The sequence below is a fragment of the Arachis hypogaea genome, chromosome 18 (genome assembly GCF_003086295.3).
Source record: "Arachis hypogaea cultivar Tifrunner chromosome 18, arahy.Tifrunner.gnm2.J5K5, whole genome shotgun sequence".
In the NCBI taxonomy this organism is placed as follows: domain Eukaryota; kingdom Viridiplantae; phylum Streptophyta; class Magnoliopsida; order Fabales; family Fabaceae; genus Arachis; species Arachis hypogaea.
In genome coordinates this window covers 91,256,277-91,263,113 of record NC_092053.1, presented here as the reverse complement: position 1 = coordinate 91,263,113, position 6,837 = coordinate 91,256,277, and the positions used below count along the sequence as shown (strand labels likewise).

Here is a 6,837-nt window from a genome sequence, read left to right as displayed (position 1 = left end):
AATACCTGAAATCACAGAAAAATACACAAACTCATAGTAAAGTCCAGAAATGTGAATTTAACATAAAAACTAATAAAAACATCCCTAAAAGTAACTAGATCCTACTAAAAACATACTAAAAACAATGCCAAAAAGCGTATAAATTATCCGCTCATCACAACACCAAACTTAAATTGTTGCTTGTCCCCAAGCAACTGAAAATCAAACAGGATAAAAAGAAGAGAATATACTATAAATTTCAAAATATCAATGAAACATAGCTCCAATCAGATGAGCGGGACTTGCAGCTTTTTGCCTCTTGAATAGTTTTGGCATCTCACTTTATCCATTGAGGTTCAGAATGATTGGCATCTATAGGAACTCAAAGTTCAGATAGTGTTATTGATTCTCCTAGTTCAGTATGTTGATTCTTGAACACAGCTACTTTATGAGTCTTGGCCGTGGCCCTAAGCACTTTGTTTTCCAGTATTACCACCAGATACATAAATGCCATAGACACATAATTGGGTGAACCTTTTCAGATTGTGACTCAGCTTTGCTAAAGTCCCCAATTAGAGGTGTCCAGGGTTCTTAAGCACACTCTTTTTTTTTTTACTTTGGACCTGGACTTTAACCGCTCAGTCTCAAGGTTTCACTTGACACCTTCACGCCACAAGCACATGGTTAGGGACAGCTTGGTTTAGCCGCTTAGGACAGGATTTTATTCCTTTAGGCCCTCCTATCCACTGATGCTCAAAGCCTTGGGATCCTTTTTATTACCCTTGCCTTTTGGTTTTAAGGGCTATTGGCTTTTTCTGCTTGCTTTTTCTTTTCTCTCTCTCTTTTTTTTTTCTGCAAGCTTTGTATTCACTGCTTTTTCTTGCTTCAAGAATCATTTTTATGATTTTTTCAGATTATCAAATAACATGTCTCCTTGTCATCATTCTTTCAAGAGCCAACATATTTAACATTCATAAACAACAACTTCAAAAGACATATCCAATGTTCAAGCATTCATTCAGAAAACAAAATGTATTGTCACCACATCAATATAATTAAACTAAGTTCAAGGATAAATTCGAAACTCATGTACTTCTTGTTCTTTTGAATTAAAAACATTTTTCATTTAAGAGAGGTGATGGATTCATAGGACATTCATAACTTTAAGACAAAGTTACTAAATACTAATGATCATGTAATAAGACACTAACATAGATAAGCACTTAACATAAAGAAAACAAAAAACAGAAAATTTGAGAACAAGGAATGAGTCCACCTTAGTGATGGTGACGTTTCCTTCTTGAAGAACCAATGATGTCCTTGAGCTCTTCTATGTCTCTTCCTTGTCTCTGTTGCTCCTCCCTCATTGCTCTCTGATCTTCTCTAATTTCATGAAGGATGATGGAGTGCTCTTGATGTTCTACCCTTAATTGTCCCATGTTGGAACTTAATTCTCCTAGGGAGGTGTTGATTTGCTCCCAAAAATTCTGTGGAGGAAAGTGCATCCCTTGAGGCATCTCAGGGATTTCTTGGTGATGAGCTTCTTCATGCGTCCCTTGAGATCCATGAATATGCTCTCTTGTTGGCTCCATCCTTTTCTTAGTGATGGGCTTGTCCTCATCAATGAGGATATCTCCCTCTATGTCAATCCCAGCCGAATTGCATAGATGGCAAATGAGGTGAGGAAAAGCTAACCTTGCCATAGTGGAGGACTTGTCAGCCACCTTGTAGAGTTCTTGAGGTATAATCTCATGAACCTCCACCTCTTTTCCAATCATGATGCTATGGATCATGATGGCCCGGTCTACAGTAACTTCAGACCGGTTGCTAGTGGGAGTGATTGAGCGTTGAATGAACTCCAACCATCCTCTAGCTACAGGCTTAAGGTCCAGTCTTCTTAGTTGAATTGGTTTGCCTTTTGAGTCAATCTTCCATTGATCTCCTTCCACACATATGTCCATGAGGACTTGGTCCAACCTTTGATCAAAGTTGACTCTCCTTGTGTAGTGGCGTGCGTTCTCTTCCATTATTGGCAAGTTAAATGCCAACCACACATTTTCTGGACTAAAATCTAAGTAATTCCCTCGAACCATGGTGAGATAATTCTTTGGGTTCGGGTTCTTACTTTGATCATGGTTCCTAGTGATCCATGCATTAGCATAGAACTCTTGAACCATTAGAATTCCGACTTGTTGGATGGGGTTTGTTAGAACTTCCCAACCTCTTCTTTAGATCTCATGTCGGATCTCTAGATACTCATTTTTCTTGAGTTTGAAAGGGACCTCGGGGATCACCTTCTTCTTGGCCACAACATCATAGAAGTGGTCTTGATGGGCTTTGGAGATGAATATTTCCATCTCCCATGACTCAGAAAGCTTATGCTTTTACCACACCAAACTTAGAATATTGCTCGCCCTCAAGCAAGAGAAGAAAGAATAGATGAAGAAGAAGAAGAAATGGAGGAGAGAGAGAGAGAGAGTTGTGTTTCGGCCAAGAAGAGGAAGAGAGGGTTGTGTTGTGTGAAAATGAAGAAGAATGGAGGGGTTTATATAGTGGAGGGAGAGGGGTTAAGGTTCGGCCATATGGGGTGGGTTTGGGTGGGAAAGTGATTTTGAATTTTGAAGGTAGGTGGGGTTTATGAGGTAGGTTTATGGGGAAGAGTGGATAGATGTGAGTGGTGAATAGGTAATAGGGAAGAGAGAGATTGAGGTGATTGGTGAAGGGTTTTGGGGAAAGGTGTTTATTGGGAAGAGAGGATGAATGAGAAGAGGGGAGAGTATGAGTGGAGGTAGGTGGGGATCCTGTGGGGTCCACAGATGCTGAGATGATCCTGTGGAGTCCACAGATCCTGAGGTGTCAAGGATTTACATCCCTGCACCATTGAGGCATGTAAAATGCCTTTGCATGCAATTCTGGCGTTTAAACACCGAATTGATGCTTGTTCTGGGCGTTCAACGCCCAGATGCAGCATGTTTCTGGCGTTGAACGCTAGTTCTATGCTTGTTTCTGGCGTTCAGCGCCAGCTTTCCTCAGTGTGCATTCCTGGCGTCTGAACACCAGGATACTGCTTGTTTCTGGCATTCAACACCAGATCCATGCTCTGTTCTGGCGTTGAACGCCAGCCAGATGCTCCTTACTGGCGTTTAAACGCCAGTAAGCCCTTCCTCCAGGGTGTGATTTTTCTTCTGCTGTTTTTGATTCTGTTTTTAATTTTTCTATTTATTTTGTGACTCCACATGATCATGAACCTAATAAAACATGAAAGAACAATAAGAATGAAAATAAAATTAGATAAAAATTGGGTTGCCTCCCAACAAGTGCTTCTTTAATGTCAATAGCTTGACAGTGAGCTCTCATGGAGCCTCATAGATGTTCAGAGCATTGTTGAGACTTTCCAACACCAAACTTAGAGTTTGGATATGGGAGTTCAACACCAAACTTAGAGTTTGGTTGTGGCCTCCCAACACCAAACTTAGAGTTTGACTGTGGGGGCTCTGGTTGACTCTGCAGTGAGAGAAGCTTTTCATGCTTCCTCTCTATGGTTACAGAGAGAGATCCTTGAGTTTTAAACACAAGGTTGTCCTCATTTAGTTGAAGGATCAATTCTCCTCTGTCCACATCAATCACAGCTTTTGCTGTGGCTAGGAAGGGTCTTCCAAGGATGATGGATTCATCCTCATCCTTCCCAGTATCTAGGATTATGAAATCAGCAGGGATGTAAAGGCCTTCAACCTTTACTGACATGTCCTCTACTTGTCTATAAGCCTGTTTTCTGGAATTGTCTGCCATCTCTAATGAGATTCTAGCAGCTTGTACCTCAAAGATTCCCAGTTTCTCCATTACAGAAAGTGGCATGAGGTTTATTCCTGACCCCAGGTCACATAGAGCCTTCTCAAAGGTCATGGTGCCTTTGGTACAAGGTATTAGGAATTTTCCAGAATCCTGTTTCTTCTAAGGCAATCTCAGTTGATCCAGATCACTCAGTTCATTGGTGAGCAAGGGAGGTTCTTCTTCCCAAGTCTCATTACCAAATAATTTGGCATTCAACTTCACGATTGCACCAAGGTACTTGGCAACTTGCTCTTCAGTAACATCCTCATTCTCTTCAGAAGAAGAATACTCATCAGAGCTCATGAAGGGCATAAGGAGGTTCAATGGAATCTCTATGGTCTCTAAATGAGCCTCAGATTCCTTTGGTTCCTCAAAGGGAAACTCCTTGTTGATCACTAGACGTCCCAGGAGGTCTTCCTCCTTGGGATTCACGTCCTCCCCTTCCTCCTTGGATTCGGCCATGATGGTTATATCAATGGCCTTGCAATCTCTCTTTGGATTCTCTTCTGTATTGCTTGGGAGAGTACTAGGAGGGGTTTTAGTGATCCTTTTACTCAGCTGGCCCACTTGTGCTTCTAGATTTCTAATGGAGGACCTTGTTTCATTCATGAAACTCAGAGTGGCTTTAGATAGATCAGAGACTAAATTTGCTAAGCTAGATGGATTCTGTTCAGAATTCTCTGTCTGTTGCTGAGTGGATGATGGAAAAGGTTTACTATTGTTAAACCTGTTTCTTCCACCATTAGTAAAGCCTTGTTGAGGCTTTTGTTGATCCTTCCATGAGAGATTTGGGTGATTTCTCCATGAGGGGTTATAGGTGTTTCCATAGGGTTCTCAGGATCATAAGCTTCTTCTTCAGAAGATGCCTCTTGAGTACTGTTGGATGCAGCTTGCATTCCATTCAGACTCTGAAAAATCATATTGACCTGCTGAGTCAATAGTTTGTTCTGAGCCAATATGGCATTCAGAGCATCAATTTCAAGAACTCCCTTCTTCTGAGGTGTCCCATTACTCACAGGATTCCTCTCAAAAGTGTACATAAACTGGTTGTTAGCAACCATGTCAATAAGTTCTTGAGCTTCTGCAGGAGTTTTCTTTAGGTGAATGGATCCACCTGCAGAAGTATCCAATGACATCTTAGCTAATTCAGACAGACCATCATAGAATATATCCAGGATGGTCCATTCTGAAAGCATGTCAGAAGGACACTTTTTGGTCAGTTGCTTGTATCTCTCCCAAGCTTCATAGAGGGATTCACCTTCTTTCTGTCTGAAGGTTTGAACATCCACTCTAAGCTTACTAAGCTTTTGAGGAGGGAAGAACTTGGCTAAGAAAGCCGTGACCAGCTTATCCCAAGAGTTCAGGCTATCCTTAGGTTGAGAGTCCAACCATACTCTAGCTCTATCTCTTACAGTAAACGGGAAAAGCATAAGCCTGTAGACCTCGGGATCAACCCCATTGGTCTTAACAGTATCACAGATCTGCAAGAATTCAGTTAAGAACTGAAAAGGATCTTCAGATGGAAGTCCATGAAACTTGCAGTTCTGCTGCATCAGAGAAACTAATTGAGGTTTCAGCTCAAAATTGTTTGCTCCAATGGCAGGAATGGAGATGCTTCTTCCATGTAAATTGGAATTAGGTGCAGTAAAGTCACCAAGCATCCTCCTTGCATTATTATTATTTTCGGCTGCCATCTCCTCTTCCTTTTCAAAATTTTCTGTAAGGTTGTCTCTAGATTGTTGTATTTTAGCTTCTCTCAGTTTCTGCTTCAGAGTCCTTTCAGGTTCAGGGTCTGCTTCAACAAGAATGTTCTTGTCCTTGCTCCTGCTCATATGAAAAAGAAGGGGACTAAAGATACCGGGGATCCCCTTTACCACAGTATAGAGGTTCCCTTGTGTGAGTAGAAAAAAAGAAGAATAAGAATGTAGAAGAGAAGAATTCGAACTCAGAGGAGAGGAAGGGGTTCAAATTTTGGGTGAAGAGAAGTGTTAGTAGATGAATAAATAAATAGAAGGATATGAGAGAGAGAATTTTGAAAATTAAATTTTGAAAAAGAGTTAATGATTTTCGAAAATTAAAGGAGAGTTAAACTTAAAATTAAAATTTAAACAATTAATTAATTAAAAAGAATTTTTGAAAAAGAGGGAGGTATTTTCGAAAATTAGAGAGGGATAGTTAGTTAGGTAGTTTTGAAAGAGATAAGAAACAAACAAAAAGTTAATTAGTTAGTTGAAACAATTTTTGAAAATCAATTTTTAAAAGATAAGAAGTTAGAAAAGATATTTGAAAAAGATATGATATGAAAAGATATGATTAGAAAGATATGATTTTGAAAAAGATAAGATAAAAAAAATATTTTTGACGAGATATGATTGAAATTAGTTTTGAAAAAGATTTGATTTTTAAAATCACAATTAATGACTTGATTCACAAGAAATCACAAGATATGATTCTAGAACTTAAAGTTTGAATCTTTCTTAACAGGTAAGTAACAAACTTAAAATTTTTGAATCAAAACATTAATTTTTGATGATATTTTCGAAAATATGATGTAAAATTAAGAAAAAAAAAGATTTTTGAAAAATATTCTTAAAATTTTCGAAAAAAATAAGAAAAATGAAAAAGATATGATTTTTGAAAAAGATTTTGAAAAAGATAAGATTTTTAATTTGAAAATTTGATTTGACTCATAAGAAACAACTAGATTTTAAAAATTTTGAAAAAGTCAACTCAAATTTTCGAAAATTTATGAGAGAAAACGGGAAAGATATATTTTTTTATTTTTGAATTTTTAATGATGAGAGAGAAAAACATAAAAAATGACTCACAACATGAAAATTATGAATCAAAACACATGATGCATGCAAGAACACTATGAATGTCAAGATGAACACCAAGAACACTTTGAAGATTATGATGAACATCAAGAACATATTTTAGAAATCTTTAATGCTTAGACACTATGAATGCAAAGATGCACATAGAAAACAACAAAAGACACAAAATAAGAAAACATCAAGATCAAAC

At 38.3% G+C, this 6,837-nt stretch overlaps 1 non-coding gene across 1 annotated transcript; it reads left to right on the top strand.

Annotated features, from left to right (window-relative positions):
* The first annotated feature begins 5,000 nt into the window (after positions 1-5,000).
* On the top strand, positions 5,001-5,108 carry LOC112773582 (small nucleolar RNA R71). Its single transcript, XR_003188127.1, has one exon. It is a non-coding gene; the product is annotated as a small nucleolar RNA R71 (small nucleolar RNA).
* Positions 5,109-6,837: the final 1,729 nt, after the last annotated feature.